Genomic DNA, 18,678 nt, shown 5'->3' with positions numbered 1-18,678 from the left:
TTGAGATTTAAAGAGAGAACAGCTGGAACGCAACAGAGAGAAGAGTTTGCGCTTCTCACAAGTACAACTCGTTTCTGGCCACTCTGCACTGAGCAAAATGACTAGAAAGAAGAACTCACCACAAAAGAAAGAATCAGAAACAGTACCCTCCGGCACAGAGTTACAGAATTTGGATAACAATTCGATGTGAGAAAACCAATTCAGAAGCACAATTATAAAGCTACTGGTGGCTCTGGAAAAAAGCATAAAGGATTCAAGGGACTTAATAACTGCAGAATTTAGATCTAATCAGGCCAAAATTAAAAATCAATTAAATGAGATGCAATCCAAACTGGAGGTCCTAACGATGAGGGTTAACGAGGTAGAAGAAAGAGTGAGTGACATAGAAGACAAGTTGGTGGCAAGGAAGGAAGCTCAGGAAAAAAGAGAAAAACAATTAAAAGACCATGAAGGAAAGGTTAAGGAAAATAAATGACAGCCTCAGAAGGAAAAACCTGCATTTAATTGGGGTTTTAGAGGGCGCTGAAAGGGACAGAGAACCAGAAGGCATATTTGAACAAATCATAGCTGAGAACTTCCCTAATTTGGGGAGGGAAACAGGTATTCAGATCCAGGAGATAGAGAGATCCTCCCTAAAATCAATAAAAACCATTCAACACCTTGACATTTAGTAGTGAAACTTGCAAATTCCAAAGATTAAGAGAAAATCCTTAAAGCAGCAAGAGACAAGAGATCCCTAACTTATATGGGGAGAACTATTAGATTAACAGCAGACCTGTCCACAGAGACCTGGCCGGCCAGAAAGGGCTGGCAGGATATATTCAGGGTCCTAAATGAGAAGAACATGCAGCCAACAATATTCTATCCAGCAAGGCTCTCGTTCAGAATAGAAGGAGACATAAAGAGCTTCCAAGATAGGCAGAAACTGAAAGAATATGTGACCACCAAACCAGCTCTGCAAGAAATATTAACAGGGACCCTGTAAAAGAAAGAGGAAGCCCAAAGAAATAAGCCACAAAAACAGGGACTGTATTATGATACTAAATTCATATCTTTCAATAGTAACTTTGAACATGAATGGGCTTAATGATCCCATCAAAAGACGCAGGGTTTCAGACTGGATAAAAAAGCAAGACCCATCTATTTATTGTCTACAATAGACTCATTTTATTTATTTATTTATTTTAGATCTTATTTATTTATTCATGAGACACACACACACACACACACACAGAGGCAGAGACACAGGCAGAGGGAGAAGCAGACTCCATGCAGGAAGCCTGATGCGGGACCTGATCCCGAGACTCCAGGATCACGCCTGAGCCAAAGATGCCCAACCACTGAGCCACCCAGGCATCCTAAGAGACTCATTTTAGACCTAAGGACACCTGCAGCCTGAAAATGAAAGGTTGGAGAACCATTTACCATTCAAATGGTCCTCAAAAGAAAGCAGGGGTAGCCATCCTCATATCAGATAAATTAAAGTTTATCCCAAAGACTAGTAAGAGATGAAGAGGGACACTATATCATACTTAAAGGGCCTATCCAACAAGAGGACCTAACAATCATGAATATTTATGTCCGTAATGTGGGAGCTGCCAAGTATATCAATCAATTAATAACCAAAATAAACACAAAGTTAGATAATAATACACTAATACTGGGATACGTCAACATGGTGCTTTCTACAAATGACAGATCTTCTAAGCACAACATCTCCAAAGAAACAAGAGCTTTAAATGATACACTGGACCAGATGGATTTCACAGATATTTACAGAACTTTACATCCAAATGCAACTGAATACATGTTCTTCTCAAGTGCATATGGAACTTTCTCCTGAGTAGACCACATACTGGGTCACAAATCAGGTTTTAACCGATACCAAAAGATTGGGATCATCCCCTGCAAGTTTTCAGACCATAATGCTTTGAAACTAGAACTAAATCACAAGAAGAAATTTGGAAGAAATTCAAACACGTGGATGTTAAAGATCATCCTGCTAAAAGATGAAAGGGTCAACCAGGTAATTAGAGAAGAATTAAAAAGATTCTTGGAAACTAATGAAAATGAAGATACAACTGTTCAAAATCTTTGGGATACAGCAAAAGCAGTTCTGAGAGGGAAATACATCGCAATACAAGCATCCCTCAAAAAACTGGAAAAAGCTCAAATACACAAGCTAACCTTGCACCTAAAGGAACTGGAGAAAGAACAGCAAATAAAACCTACACCCAGCAGAAGAAGAGTATAATATAGATTCGAGCAGAACTCAATGAAGTAGAGTCCAGAAGAACTGTGGAACGGATCAACAAAGCCAGGAGTTGGTTCTTTGAAAGAATAAATATGATAGATAAACCATTAGCCAGCCTTATTAAAAACAAAAGAGAAAAGACTCAAATTAATAAAATCACGAATGAAAAAGGAGAGATCACAAGCAATACCAAGGAAATACAAATGATTTTAAAAACATATTATGAGCAGCTATACACCAATAAATTAGGCAATCTAGAAGAAATGGACGCGTTTCTGGAAAATCACGAACTACCAAAACTGGAGCAGGAAGAAATAGAAAACCTGAATAGACCAATAACCAGGGAGGAAATTGAAGCAGTCATCAGAAACCTCCCAAGACACAAAAGTCCAGGGCCAGATGGCTTCCCTGGGGAATTCTATCAAACGTTTAAAGAAGATACCATACCTATTCTACTAAAGCTGTTTGGAAAGATAGAAAGAGATGGAGTACTTCCAAATTCAATCCAAATTCGTTCTATGAGGCCAGCATCACCTTAATTCCAAAACCAGACAAGACCCCACCAAAAAGGAGAATTATAGACCAATATCCCTGATAAACATGGATGCAAAAATTCTCAACAAGATACTAGCTAATAGGATCCAACAGTACATTAAGAAGATTATTCACCATGACAAAGTGGAATTTATCCCTGGGATGCAAGTCTGGTTCAACACTCGTAAAGCAATCAATGTGATAGATCATATCAACAAGAGAAAAAACAAGAATGATATGATCCTCTCAATAGATGCAGAGAAAGCATTTGACAAAATCCAGCATCCATTCCTGATCAAAACTCTTCAGAGTGTAGGGATAGAGGGAACATTCCTCAGCATCTTAAAAGCCATCTCCGAAAAGCCCACACCAAATATCATTCTCAATGGGGAAGCACTGGGAGCCTTTCCCCTAAGATCAGGAACAAGACAGGGATGTCCACTCTCACCACTGCTATTCAACATAGTACTGGAAGTCCTAGCCTCAGCAGTCAGACAACAGAAAGAAATAAAAGGCATTCAAATTGGCAAAGAAGAAGTCAAACTTTCCCTCTTTGCAGATGACATGCTACTGTACATAGAAAACCCAAAAGACTCCACCCCAAGATTGCTAGAACTCATACAGCAATTTGGCAGCGTGGCAGGATACAAAATCAATGCCCAGAAGTCAGTGGCATTTCTATACACTAACAATGAGACTGAAGAAAGAGAAATTAAGGAGTCAATCCCATTTATAATTGCACCCCAAAGCATAAGACACCTAGGGAATAAACCTAACCAAACTGGTAAAGGACCTATACCCTAAAAACTACAGAACACTTCTGAAAGAAATTGAGGAAGACACAAAGAGATGGAAAAGTATTCCGTGCTCATGGATTGGGAGAATTAATATTGTGAAATTGTCAATGTTACCCAGGGCAATTTACACATGTAATGCAATCCCTATCAAAATCCATGGACTTTTTTCAGAGAGTTGGATCAAATCATCTTCAGACTTGTGTGGAATCCGAAAAGAACCCCAAATAGCCAGTGGAATATTGAAAAAGAAAACCAGAGCCGGGGTCATCACAATGCCAGATTTCAGGTTGTAGTACTAAGCTGTGGTCATCAAGACAGTGTGGTACTGGCACAAAAACAGACACATAGATCAATGGAACAGAATAGAGAACCCAGAAGTGGACCCTCAACTCTATGGTCAACTAATATTCGACAAAGCAAGAAAGACTATCCACTGGAAGAAAGACAGTCTCTTCAATAAATGGTGCTGGGAAAATTGGACAGCCACGTGCAGAAGAACGAAACTAGACCATTCTCTTACATCAGACACAAAGATAAACTCAAAATGGATGAAAGATCTAAATGTGAGACAAGATTCCATCAAAATCCTAGAGAACACAGGCAACACCCTTTGTGAACTTGGCCACAGCAACTTCTTGCAAGATACATCCACAAAGGCAAGGGAAACAAAAGCAAAAAGGAATTATTGGGACTTCATCAAAATCAAAAGCACAGCAAAAGAAGCAGTCAACAAAACTGAAAGACAACCTACAGAATGGGGGAAGATATTTGCAAATGACGTATCAGATAAAGGGCTAGTTTCCAAGATCTAAAACGAACTTATTAAACTCAACAGCAAAGAAACAAACAATCCAGTCATGAACTGAGCAAAAGACATGAACAGAAATCTCACAGAGGAAGACACAGACATGGCAACAAACACATGAGAAAATGCTCCACATCACGTGCCATCAGGGAACTACAAATCCAAACCACAATGAGATCCCACCTCACACCAGTGAGAATGGGGAAAATTAACAAGGCAGGAAACCACAAATGTTGGAGAGGATGCGGAGAAAAGGGGAGCCCTCTTACACTGTTGGTGGGAATGTGAACTGGTGCAGCCACTCTGGAAACTGTGTGGAGGTTCTTCAAAGAGTTAAAAATAGACCTGCCCTACGACCCAGCAATTGCACTGCTGGGGATTTACCCCAAAGATTCAGATGCAATGAAACGCCGGGACACCTGCACCCCGATGTTTCTAGCAGCAATGTCCACAATAGCCAAACTGTGGAAGGAGCCTCGGTGTCCATCGAAAGATGAATGGATAAAGAAGACGTGGTCTATGTATACAATGGAATATTCCTCAGCCATTAGAAACGACAAATACCCACCATTTGCTTCGACGTGGATGGAACTGGAGGGTATTATGCTGAGTGAAGTAAGTCAATCGGAGAAGGACAAACATTGTATGGTCTCATTCATTTGGGGAATACAAAAAGTAGTGAAAGGGGCTAAAGGGGAAAGGAGAGAAAATGAGTGGGAAATATCAGAGAGGGAGACAGAACATGAGAGGCTCCTAACTCTGGGAAACGAACAAGAGGTGGTGGAAAGGGAGGTGGGTGGGGGGTTGGGGTGACTGGGTGACGGGAACTGAGGGGGTACTTGATGGGATGAGCACTCGGTGTTGTGCTGTATGTTGGCAAATTGAACTCCAATAAAAAATATACAAAAAAGAACTAAATTATTACAAATTTATGTCATGTAATTTGTTTTTCTTGTTTTCAGAAAAGTGGTCAAATATGGTTTTTATGATCAGGATTTCACGACATTCGTCACCTACTAAGTGGCAGCCCTGCCACATAGACAATCTTTGTTAGTCCAACTGAGTCATTGCAGTTCTTGGGATAATTTTGGAGAAACTTTACTTTGTTGATGCAGTTATAACTGGAAGGATCAATTCTTCAGGGAATAATGAGATTCATGAATAAGCCATGAATCTGACATCTTCACATAATTTCACATATAGCCACGTGAGCTCATCCAAGACCATACTGCTCAAGCCCAGACAGGGGTACAAACCCAGATGCTTCGCCTTCAGATGGAAGCCCTTCATTCCATTTTTCTGGCACCAACGCGTGCTGTCCACACCCCCACCAGAAAGATCGTCCTTAACCAATGTGTTCACCATCCCTGGTCTCTGCCTGGCTTCTCTCGGGAGTAGTTTAGGCTGGCTGTCCACTCCATCTGACCCATCTTGACATCTCAGCTGTGCTAACCTTCTCCCTCCCTCATCTTGAGCTTCCTATCCTTACATTTTCTTCTTCTCAATGTGTTCTTTTACTTTGTCATGGTCGACGAAACTTTCTCAGCAGGCCCGAGTCCTTTTTAGTGTGAGACATGGTGTGAACAAACAGTCTGGGTCTACTCTCAGCTCCATGTAGAAGGCTCTCCACCAACTCAAATCCCTCACCTCATTCATGGGGTTTTTTCATTGTTCTTGTTTGTTTGGACTTAGGTTTTGCCACCGACCTCCTACCTGAAATGCTGACTCTGCAGATCTTCAGACACCCCATGCGTTACTGTGCTTGCAAAGCCAGGTCAAAAATCACCGTCTCCAGGGATGCCTGGGTGGCTCAGCAGTTGAGCTTTGGCTCAGGGCATGACCCCAGGGTCCTGGGATTGAGTCCCTCATCCGGCTCCCTGCAGGGAGCCTGCTTCTCCCTCTGCCTGTGTCTCTGCTTCTCTGTCTCTCATGAATAAATACATAAAATCTTTTTTTTTTTTTTTTTTAAGTCACCTTCTCCAGAAAGGCTTCTCTGGTTTCACTAAACTCCTTCTGGCTCTCTTCTGGCTCTTCCTGAACTCCACATCCCCTTAGCACCGCACACCATCTGGGACCAAGGTACACTGAGCTTGAGTGGACGTGTTCCTGGAGGAGCTCAATTGCTAGAATGAATTTCTGTGCATTAAGTCTCATTTTTCTTTTCTTTTTTAAAAAATTTTTATTTATTTATGATAGTCACAGAGAGAGAGAGAGAGAGGCAGAGAAGCAGGCTCCATGCACCGGGAGCCCGACGCGGAATTCGATCCCGTGTCTCCAGGATCGCGCCCCCGGCCAAAGGCAGGCGCTAAACCGCTGAGCCCCCCAGGGATCCCAAGTCTCATTTTTCAATTTCCTTTTATTACAAAACTGGAGAAGAATTCCTTTTGTCATAAATACTTTGGTGGGGGAGAGAGCACTTTCACCACCAGGAAGATGCTGGTGATGTTTAACCATCTCTTGCCACCTCTGCCCTCTCAAAAATCTCTCTCAGGATCCCTGGGTGGAGCAGCGGTTTGGCGCCTGCCTTTGGCCCAGGGCGCGATCCTGGAGACCCGGGATCGAATCCCACGTCGGGCTCCCGGTGCATGGAGCCTGCTTCTCCCTCTGCCTGTGTCTCTGCCTCTCTCTCTCTCTCTCTCTCACACACACACACATACACACTCGTACATCATCAAAATTCAGCCAATCACAGATTTCCATCTTGATGAAATGAGTAGATGGTAAATGTATGGGTTAAAGAAATGAGTAAGACTGGCTGTTTTCAGCAGTTAGTGTGGATCAGATTTTATCAGATTTTCTGATATTGGGTTGTAATAGTTCTTTATGTATTTTGGATATTAACCCCTTATCAAGTAGATAATTTGCAAATATCTTCTCCCATTCAGTAGGTTGGTTTTGTTTTGTTTTGTTGATGGTTTCCTTCATTGTGTGAAAGGTTTTTACTTGGTGTAGTCCCGACTATTTACTTATTTATTTATTTTGTTTCCCTCGCCATAGGAGACACATCTAGAAATATGTTGCTATGGCTGATGTCAGAGACTTTACTGCTTGTATTCTCTTCTAGGAATTTTATGGTTTCAGGGCTCACATGTTGGTTTTTAATCCATTTTGAGTTTATTTTTGTGCATGATATGACAAAGTGGTTTCATTGTATTGCATGTAGCAGTCCAGTTTTTCCAACACTATTTGTTGAAGAGACTATCTTTTCATCATTGTATATTCTTGCCTCCTTTGTTATAGATTAATTGACCATTTAAGTGTTGGTTTATTTCTGGACTCTCTATTATGTTCCATTGACCTGTGTGTCTATTTTTGTGCAAGTACCATATTATTTTGATTATTACCACTTTGTAGTAAATCTTGAAATCTGGAGTTGTGATACTTCCAGCTTTGTTTTTCTTTCTAAAGAAAAGATTGCTTTGACCATTTGGGGTCTTGTGTGGTTCCACACAAATTTAGTTTTATTTGTTCTATCTCTGTGAAGAATGCTGCTGGTATTCTAATAGGGATTGCATTGAATCTGTAGACTGCTTTGGATAGTATAGATGTTTTTACAATATTAATTCTTCCAATGCATAAGCATGAGATTTCTTTCCATTTGTTTGCATAATCTTCAATTTATTTCATCAGTATTTTATGGTTTTCCGAGTGTAGGTTTATAGTACAGGAGGTTTCACCTCCTCGATTAAATTTATTCCTAGGTATTTTATTATTTTTGGTGCTATTGTAAATTGGATTATTTTCTTAATTTCTCCTTCTGCTGCTTGGTTATTAGTGTATAAAAATGCTAAAGATTTCTAACTATTAACTTCGTATCCTGCAACATTATTGAAATTATTACTTTTAATAGCTTTTTGGTGGAGTCTTTAGGATTTCCTATACATAGTATCATGTCATCTGCAAATGGAAACAGTTTAACTTCTTTACCATTATAAATGCCCTTTATTTCATTTTCTTGAATTGCTATGGTCAGGGCTTGAAGTACAATGTTGAACAAAAGTGGTGAGAGTGGACTTCCTTTTCTTGTTCCTGATCTTAGAGGAAAAGGTCTCAGTTTTTCATGATTGAATATGATGTTAGCTGTGGGTTTTTCATGTATGGCCTTTATTATGCTGAGCTATGTTCCCTCTAAACCCTCTTTGTTGAGATTTTTTTTTATCATAAATGGGTGTTGAATTTTCTCAAATGCGTTTTCTGTATCTATTGAGATGATGAAGACATCATCTTCATTTTTTGTTGATGTGATGTATCACATTGATTTGCAAATATTTAGCCATCCTTGAAACTTCTGTATAAATTCCACTTGATCGTGGTGAATGATCCTTTTAATGTATTGTTGAATACAGGTTTGCTAATATTTTGGTGAGGATTTTTGTGTCTATGTCTGTCAGGGATACTGGCCTGTAGTTTTCTTTTTCTGTGGTGTCTTTGTCTGGTTTTGGTGTCAGGGTAATGCTGGTCTCACAGAATGTATTTGGAAGCTTTCCTTCCTCTTCTATTTTTTGGAATAGTTTGAGGAGTAATAGGTATTAACTCTTCTTTAAATGTTTGGGAGAATTCACCTGTGAATCCATCTGGCCCTGGACTTTAATTTTTGGGTAGTTTTTTTTCCTAATAGATTTGTTTTGTTACTAGTAGTCGGTTGTTTCAGATTTTCTATTTCTTTTTGGTTCAATTTTACAGGATTGTGTGTTTCTAGGAATTCATCCATTCTTTCTAGGTTGTCTCTTGTTATGGGCAGTTTCAAGATCTACTCTCTTAACAGCTTTCAAATATGCAATAAGGTTTTATTAACTACAGTCACCATGCTGCACATTAGATCCTCATTACTTATTTATTTTATAACTCGAAGTGTGTACATTTTGACTCTTTTCACCCATTTGGCCCACCTCCACCCCTGCCTCTGGAAACCACCAAACCATTCTCTTTATCTATGAACTTGGTTTCTCTTTTCCTTTTCCTTTCCTTCCTCCTCCTCCTCTCCCTCTTTCTCCCCCTCTTCCACTTCTTTCTCCTCCTTTTCTTCCTCCTCCTCCTTCTTTTTAAGACTCCACATATAAGTGAGGTCATATAGTATTTGTCTTTCTCGGTCTGACTTCTTCCACTTAGCATAAGTCCATTCATGTTCTTGCAAGTGGCAAGATTTCCTACTTTTTATGGATGAATAATATTCCATTATGTATATACACCACATTTACTTTATCTGTTCATCCATCAATGGACACTTCGGCTGTTCCCATACCTTGGCTATTGTAAATAATGCTGCAATGAACAGGGTGGTGCAGATACCATTTTTGGGTTAGTGTTTTCATTTTCTTCAGATAAATACCCGGAAATGGAATTACTGGATCATATGATATTGCCATTTAAAAAAAATTTCTTGAAGAAACTCCATACTATTTTCCACAGTGGCTGTACTGATTTGCATTCCCACCAACAGTGCACAAAGTTCCCTTTTCTCCACATCTTTGCCAACACTTGTTATTTTTTGTCTTTTTGAAATAGCATATCTAACAGGTGTGAGATGATATCTTGCTGTGGTTTTGACTTGCCATTTGGTCTGTTTTTATGTGAGTATCTGTCTGTTTTAATGTGAGGATTTTCTCTGTCCTGTTTCTGTGTGAGTGTTTAGGAAGATCCAAAAACTATGCCATCTCTACTGCTGCCATCTTTCTAGAATCTCTATATATTACTTCTTATAGTAAAAAACGCTGAGGTATGGGAAGATGACTCTGTGCATTGAATTTGGAAGATTGCTATGGCAGGAAGCCAATGTTGATTCTGAGTAATGGGAGTGTCATCAGACCGGCTCATGTGAAAGATTAACTTGGCAGAGGTTTAGCGATTAAAGATAGTAGAGAAGACCAATTATGACAGTACCTCAGTAATCCAAATAGGAGATGATACTGAGGGAGGGATGAGTGGGAATGGCAAGGAGCAGATGGATGTGAGAAATACAGTGGAGGCTAGATCAAGTGGTTTGGTGATGGGGGCACAGTGAAGAAGGACAGCTGGGGAGGTGTCAGAGTCAACTGGAAACTCCCAGGATGAATGTCTGGAAAATGACACTGTTCCCAAACATCAGTAGGGATGAGGGCGGTGATGGCGACAGTGAGAGTGGGGGGTTTAGGGAGAAGTGTGACTACGTTTTTGAAAACGAGTTTGGCGAGTTAGGGGTACCAGCATGGAGATATGTATGTATGTATGCATGTAGCTCAGGGAAAGACCTAGGCCGGACACACAGATTTGGGGGGGTGTCTGCGTTCTGCACCCCAGGGACAAATGGCACCAAAAAATATTCGCAAAAAACTGAGAAAAACTATTTGTGAGATGAAGGAAGATAGTGTTTGTTTGAAAAGGTTCACAGTGCTTCAAGGTAACAGTAATTAAAGGATCAAGACCAAGAACCATCTGTCTACATTAGCAGCGAAAAGGAAGAACTGAAGCTTTATCCATGGCTCTCTCTCTGGTGGTATTTATGGGGGAATTTCTAAATGTCAGTATTTGGAGATATGTTGTCTAGGGCCATTTGGGTTTTCCATGAAGAATTGTCCAATTCCTCGAATTTGGGGCACACACATGGCTCCTGGTGTTCTGGGAGCAGGGTGAGGGAAAAGGCATGGGTTCCCACCATTCATTGTGCAGACTTTCCCATTACACCCCCTTTTGAGCTTTGCTCCCCACCCCAGCTGATCTCTGTGTTTAGTGACTCGAGTTCAGATCCTCTTGATCTCAATTTTTCTGGAGAATAAAACCATGACAGAGGCAAGGTTTAGCTGTGCAAAGTGGGGAATGCCTTGTGGGAAGCGACACCTATGTGCCTCTATATGGAGAGACTCTGAGCTAAGCCTTGTGTTACTCAGTTACACGTATTAGAGGGTAAGTGGTACCCCCAAGGCTTGGATCTCTGAGTGGTTCTCAGGGGGCTCTTCAGTCCATTACTTACTGCTATTCCCCCCCTTTTTAAAAATTTTTATTTATTTATGATAGTCACACACACAGAGAGAGAGAGAGAGAGAGAGAGGCAGAGACATAGGCAGAGGGAGAAGCAGGCTCCATGCACCGGGAGCCCGATGTGGAATTCGATCCCGGATCTCCAGGATCGCGCCCTGGGCCAAAGGCAGACGCCAAACCACTGCGCCACCCAGGGATCCCCTGCTATTCCCCCTTAATGCACTTTACAGCGTCTAGGATGTAAAGTTGGAGCCAATTTCTCTACCTGCACTCAATCTTTCACAAATAGGTTGGAATCTGTAATGTAGACAGTCTTCCCTCTCCTGCGCTTCTTGTCTCTGCTCACTTGGTTCTTGTACTTGTAAACTTGTAAAGTAAACTTGTAAAGTACTTGTACTTTAAAGTACAAGTACTTGTACTTGTAAAGTAAACTTCCTTTCTATCTGTTGGTGGGAGGGTCAGAACATAACATGTGGTCAGTTAGTTGGCCATGTTCACACAGTCTGCCACTCACCAGGCCCACTGAGGCATGGAGAGCTCCTACCTGTGCTGTGTCTCTTACTCAGGGTTTGAGGGAAGCATCTACAACAGTAGATGCATGTTCAGTTGCAAGTAATGACATTATCCCCGTGAACAAAAAACAAGCCTGTGTTAAACTGGCTTACATAATAAGGGGATTCACCAGTTTACACAATAAAATTCAACAGCCATGGCAGCTTTAGGATGAGTTTGATTCAGTGTTTTCAAAGTTGTAGTTTCTCTGGATCTTTCTTGGCCTGACCAGCCTGGAGTGGGGGTTCTATCTCCCTGGGAGGGAGAAAGGAGTGGGCAGATCTTGGTTTAAGGGCCACAGACCCATGGGGATCCCTGGGTGGTGCAGCGGTTTGGCGCCTGCCTTTGGCCCAGGGTGTGATCCTGGAGACCCGGGATCAAATCCCACGTCGGGCTCCCGGTGCATGGAGCCTGCTTCTCCCTCTGCCTGTGTCTCTGCCTCTCTCTCTCTCTCTCTCTGTGTGACTATCATAAATAAATAAAAATTTAAAAAAAAAAGGCCACAGACCCTCACTTATTAGGAAAAAAACAAGTTTTAGCATATATTCTTAAAAAGATTTTTATTAAAACCATGGGTTTTAGACTAATAAACATATTTCCCATTAGGTTTTAAAAAAATTGCTCATGAGAGACAGAGAGAGAAGCAGAGACACAGGAAGAGGGAGAAGCCGGCTCCCTGTGGGGAGCCTGATGCAGTACTGGATCCCAGGACCCCGGGGTCATGCCTCGAGCTGAAGGCAGACGCTCAACCACTGAACCACCCAGGTGCCCCTAGCAGATATTCTTGAATAAATGTTTCTTCATTTGCTGTATGCCCATAGGACCATATCTGGAGATTTGAAACAGTTCCTTTTTAATCATCCCCCCCTTTTTTTTTTGAAAGACAGAGGTAGAGAGAGAGAAAGAGAAAACATAAGCATGCTTGAGCATGGTGTTGATAGGGAAGGAGAGGGAGAGAGAATCTCAAACAGGCTCCACACTCAGCTCAAAGCTGATGGGGGCTCAATCTCATGACCCCGAGATCATGACCTGAGTTGAAATCAAGAGTGGGAGTCTCAACAGACTGAGCCACCCAGGTGCCCCCCAAAGGAAGAGTTCTGATCCGATATGGGGGATTGGCTTCTTTTCTCTGTTTCCTTCCAAGATGCCATAACCATGACTGTGAACAAAGGACCCACTGTGAGAGAGCTGGAACAGAGCTGAAGTGAATGGAAAATGTCGATAGATATTTAGAAGCTGACACGGGGAGCAGTGCCTGAGGAGGCCACGGGCCCAGAAAGGGGGAAGTGGTTTGCATTTGGGAAGGAGCGGACTTTCTTTCAGATCCTTAGATGGGGTCATGGATTTCAGACATAAGGTGAGATGAAAGAGAATTGGGAAGAGAGATTTAAAAAGATATGAAAGACTACGGACAGAAGACTTGAGTCCTCTTTCTCCCCCCACAGAAGACCCAGCAGCCAGATGTTCACTTGTTTGGCAAAAACCCCAAAGGGCTCTTCTCCACCGGAAGTGAACAGTTTGGAAAGTACCTGAGAAAGTGGAGGTGTTGTTGCCCCTGGCACAGCGCTCCCTGTATCAAGGTGTTTCTGCCCGCAGTGGAGGCTGCCCTCCTATACCCACTGTCCTCTTTGAGTGAGAACCCAGCTCTGCAGAGAAACTCCTAGGTGCTGTGGAGAGAAGACTCAAAGCAGAGTCCTCATGCACCCATGGCAGGAGCTGAAACTGGCATAGCCACCTTGGAAAACTTTTTGGCAATATTTGCAAAGAATGAGCATATGCATACCCCATGGTCCAATAACTCACTCCCAATTATCCACCCAACAGATGTGATAATATACTGGCTAAAAGAGATGAACTGGAAGGTTCATAGCCCTACTGTTCATAATATCCTCCAACTGGAGACTATAATTAGGAGTGGGATGAGCACATTAATTATGGCAAATTCAATGCACAAAAGGACTCCATGCAGTCACGACAAGGAAAGGACAACTAACAAGCAGCCATGCAGATGGATTCCACAGACATGTTGTTGAACAAAAGAAGCCAGACACCAAAGAGTACGTATGAAGCAACTTTCTTTATACAAAGTACAGAACTGGGCAAAAAGAATCCATGATGCCAGAGGTCAGGATGGTGGTTACTCTTTGGAGGAGGGAACTGACTGGAAGGGGTCATGAGAGAAGCTTCTGGGTGGTTGTTTTTTCCTCTTATCTAGGCATTGATTATATGAGTGTGTTCAGTTTGGGAAAGCCATCAAGCTGTACACTGGTAACAGTGCACTTCTCTGGAACTGGAAGTATGGTGGTGATTTGGTCAAAGCTTGGAGCAAAAAAACAAGCAAGCAACCAATGAAACTAAACCCTGGGAGCAGAAAGTATCTTTCCTTGAGGTTGGCTGGAAGGGGTATTCCTTGATACAGGAAAGTCTATTATTTTTCTGACCATGAGCCCTCTGCATTTAATGTGTGTGAGGGGGGGATGGGCTGTAGACCCCCTGGCGCATAACTGTCTAGATGCATAGTTTAATCTCCCCAGTGAAGGCAAACAGGTATCAGAAATCACTGAAGACCTCAAGGTGGAAGCACGAGTCAGTAGCGGTGAAGTAACTGGTATTGGGGGGTATTGAAGTGAGGATGGTATGAGGGCTTGAAACTAGAGGGAATGTAGGCTTCATTTATTTACTGCCCACGGGTTTTAGACTAATAAACATATTTCCCATTAGGTTTTTAAAAAATTAATAGACTTTGTTTTTCTTATTATTTTTTGTTTACATTTAATTTAGTTAAAATACAGGGTAGTTGTAGTTTCAGGAGCAGAATTTAGGGATTCATCAGTTGCATACAACATCCATTGCTCATTATGTCACCCAATTACCCCATTACCCTCCATCTCCCCTCCAGCAGCCCCGTTTGTTTCCTAGAGTTTAGAGTCTCTTATGGTTTCTCTCTCTCTCTCTTTTTATTTTATTTTTCCTTCCCTTCCACTATGTCCATCTGTCTTGCTCCTTAAATTCCACATATGAGTGAAATCATGTGGTATTTGGCTTGGAGGAAGGGGAACCTCCTTACGCAGCTGATGGGAATGCACACTGGTGCAGCCACTCTGGAAGACAGTGTGGAGTTTCTTTAAAAAGTCAAAAATAGAATCACCCTACAACCCAGCAATTACACTGCTAGGTATTTATCCAAAGTATACAAAAATAGTCATTTGAGGGGGCACATGTACCCCAATATTTATAGCAGCAATGCCCACAATAGCCAAAATATGGAAAGAGCCCAGATGTCCATTGACAGATGAATGGATAGACTTTATTTTTTAAAAACAGCATGAGACTTACAGAAAGCTCGAATTGATAGTACTGAGAGTTCCCACATATCCCTGTCCCCCATCTTGTGCATAGTTTTTTTCCTATTAATGTTATGTTTTAATAACAGTAACAATATATAATGCATCTTGCATTAATATTATACGTTTGTTACAATTTTGAACCTGTACTGAAAAAGAGGGACGCCTGGGGGGCTCAGTGATTGTGCCTCTGCCTCTGGTTCAGGGCGTGATCTGGGGTCCTGGGATCAAGTACCACATTGGGCTCCCCATAGGGAGCCTGCTTCTCCCTCTGCCTGTGTCTCTGCCTCTCTCTGTGTCTCTCATGAATAAATAAACACAATCTTTTTAAAAAAATTGTATTCTTTTTTTAAATAATAAATTTATTTTTATTGGTGTTCAATTTGCCAACATACAGAATAACACCCAGTGCTCATCCCGTCAAGTGCCCCCCTCAGTGCCCGTCACCCATTCACCCCACCGCCCGCCCTCCTCCCCTTCCACCACCCCTAGTTCGTTTCCCAGAGTTAGGAGTCTCTCATGTTCCGTCACCCTCACTGATATTTTCACTCATTTTCTCTCCTTTCCTTTTATTCCCTTTCACTAATTTTTGTATTCCCCAAATGAATGAGACCATATAATGTTTGTCCTTCTCCGACTGACTTACTTCACTCAGCATAATACCCTCCAGTTCCATCCACGTTGAAGCAAATGGTGGGTATTTGTCGTTTCTAATGGCTGAGGAATATTCCGTTGTATACATAGACCACATCTTCTTTATCCATTCATCTTTCGATGGACACCGAGGCTCCTTCCACAGTGTGGCTATTGTGGACATTGCTGCTAGAAACATCGGGGTGCAGGTGTCCCGGCGTTTCATTGCATCTGTATTATTCTTAATGGGGGTAAATACCATAACATAAAACATAACCATCTTAGCCATTTTTAAGTGCACTTAATGTGCTGAACTCTGTATCTGTGAAACAAATACCTCTTCCTCCAGGACGCCACGCCCACCCTAGCCTCTTGCGACCACCATTCTAGTCCCATCTCTCTAAATCTCACGACTCCAGGTACTCCGTAGAAGTGGAATCACACGTATTTGTCTATGTTTGCCCATTTGTAAGACTTTGTTTCCTGATTGTTGAGTTCTTTGTATGCTTTGGAAACAAGTCTCTTATCAGATACCTGTTTTGCAAATGCTTTCCCCTGGTCTCTCACTCTTCAGAGAATCCTTGAATACTAGATCTGAGACATCCAACTGCTTCATGTTTTAAAGGATACTAGGATGATCCAGGCAGGGATGTGTGGTGTCTGTTTCCACTTTTAAGGGCTCTGATTCCCAGATATGTCCCATGTCTGTTGATTTTATAGCCAGAAAGGACTTAGGAATGTGAGTGGGCACGTTTCGAATGAGAGACTGTCAAAGGACCTGGGAAGTGCTATAGGTAGATGTCCATTGACCCGAATTATTATTTCAACCAGTATGTTTAAGGGTATCTGGGGAAGATAGGAGCAGATTCCTCAGAGTGGAGTCACTGACACTCTGACATCTGTTTGATGATTCTTCTTTGTCTTTGTCTTCTTCTCTTTTCCCTCCCCCCTCCTCTTCTTCTTCTCTTTCCTCCTCCTTTTCTTCTTCTTCTTCTTCTTCTTCTTCTTCTTCTTCTTCTGCTTCTGCTTCTGCTTCTGCTTCTGCTTCTGTTCCTTCTGCTTCTGTTTCTCCTCCTCCTCCTCCATCTCCTCCTCCTCCTCTTCCTCCTTCTTTGGGCCACTTTCAACTACTGTCTCATTTCTGGCCATATTGACTGGTGTCCCAGCATATTCAAGGTTGCAGGGAAGTCAAGGGTTGCAAGGAAGTCAAGTCAATTTGTTCTCTGTTGCAGGGAAGTCAATAATTAATAATAATTACATAATTATGTATTGTGCATAATCGGTGTTGACAGAGACTGATGCTTTGTGGTCTGCACCCTTGAATCTTTGACAAATCAATTTTATTTTTTTTTAAGATTTATTTATTCATTCAGAGAGAGCGAAGAGAGAGGCAGAGACACAGGCAGAGGGAGAAGCAGGCTCCACGCAGGAAGCCCGATATGGGGCTCGATCCCGGGTCTCCAGGATCACACCCCCGGGCTGCAGGCCGCGCTAAACCGCTGCACCACCGGGGCTGCCCGACAAATCAATTTTAGATGGAAGTCCATGGGAGTAAACCTAAGGCTTTCCTCCCCACTGTCCAGGTCCATGACAGGTCCCAGTCTATCTTGGTTTAACTGTACATCTTTATTAATTTTGGTCTTCTCAAACCACAGGGAGACATCTCTGGGTCCTACAAGAAACTGCACTATCGATAAAGATCTGAAAGCCCTGGAGAATAGGACCCTAAAATTAACCTAAATAGTGCAGAAAATCCCTGCCTTCAAAATAGTTTAACTTTCAGGTATTCACACAGCCACAGCATGATTTGCAATTGCAAACCACTGCAATTAATGACTTCAGCTTGGTCCAATTGTGCCCAAGTATGAGTCTTCTTATGTTTCAGTCACATGCTCTGCTTCTTTTTAAATCTCGGGGTTTCCTTGTGCATAAAAATAATCTCTACCATTTGTTGAATGCTTATTAAATATTATATATTGTGTTAAGAGCAGAGTTCATTGTAACTTTTAATGTCTAAGCAGCTCTATGATGTAAGTGTTATTATTTTTGTTTTGTAGGTGAGGACGCAGGGACTCTGAGAAGCTCAGTAATGTATCACAGATACAAGTTAGAGGCAGGATTGGACTCAAATGTGGCTGGCTCAAAAGCTTGTGCCTTTAACCACTACTCCAGACTTCCTCCGTCATCTCACAGTCTGAGATTCTTCCCTTGACATGGTCTCAAATCTTCAGGTCTCACTCACAGCAGATGACTTTGTTTGAATATGACTTAACCTTGTTTTGACTTGGGGGATTTTCCCATCGCGTAAAGGTTGTGCAATAGTGAGGAAAGGGTAGAACTTCCCAAAGTCACCTCAGCGAGTTTAATATTAATTTTTTGATTCACATTTCCTAATTTGGGATAATGGATATAAATAATTTGTAGTTTTCCTCCTAAAGGGGATATTTGCTGAAGGCATAATACCATGGCCATCTCTTGGCAGCCATACTCACGTTCCTATGTTGTAGAGGAAAAAAAATTCTATATTCTCTCCCTCTCTGTATAGATATCTATAGATCTATATCTATAGAAGTAGATCTATATCCATCTAATTATATTTGACTATATCAATATATCTTTAACCATCTCCCCTATGATTCCTGTCTCTGAGAAAGAAATTCATGTAGAAATCTGCATAGAGGGCAGCCCAGGTGGCTCAGCGGTTTAGTGCCGCCTTCAGCCCAGGGCGTAATTCTGGAGACCTGGGATCGAGTCCCGCATCGGGCTCCCTACATGGAGCCTGCTTCTCCCTTTGCCTGTGTCTCT

Source organism: Canis aureus, chromosome 3, assembly GCF_053574225.1.
Source record: "Canis aureus isolate CA01 chromosome 3, VMU_Caureus_v.1.0, whole genome shotgun sequence".
Taxonomy (NCBI): domain Eukaryota; kingdom Metazoa; phylum Chordata; class Mammalia; order Carnivora; family Canidae; genus Canis; species Canis aureus.
This window is presented reverse-complemented; position numbering follows the sequence as displayed.